This window comes from Schistocerca americana, chromosome 6 (genome assembly GCF_021461395.2).
Source record: "Schistocerca americana isolate TAMUIC-IGC-003095 chromosome 6, iqSchAmer2.1, whole genome shotgun sequence".
NCBI classification, from domain to species: domain Eukaryota; kingdom Metazoa; phylum Arthropoda; class Insecta; order Orthoptera; family Acrididae; genus Schistocerca; species Schistocerca americana.
Window position 1 is genome coordinate 189,425,473 of NC_060124.1, and position 518 is coordinate 189,425,990.

The following is a 518-nucleotide window of genomic DNA, read 5'->3' on the forward strand; positions in this document are numbered from 1 at the left end:
ACGTAATTTGCTGCTCGCGATTACGTGATTCATACTTTGTGCTAATTTCATGTTCTATGAATTAACGTGTGAAGCGACGTGCTTGCGTACATTTGCTGATTTTTGTCAATGTTTTATTAATGAACAGGATTGTTATTTGTGTATATTATGCATCGCTTGGCTGCACTGCTTTTTCACTGATGTCATATTTTTTAATTATGTGCCTGCTGTGCTTATTTATTTAAATTATAATTGTCACCTGATTAGTTGTGCTGATATGTATGTAAGTTATACTTTGTGATTTATCTGCTTGCGCCTTCATGTTTACTTATTAAGATGACATATGAACATTTATTTGCTTATGCTGATATGATGCTAATGACCTGTTTATTATGTTAGATAACATATGTTTGCTGCTATGCGTATGGATTGCATATTTATACATATCTGTTGTTGTCATAACTACTCTTTAATTTGGTGTATAGAAATGCTGATATACTGTGTACAAACAGAGAGTTTAGGTCACACTATTGGATTAA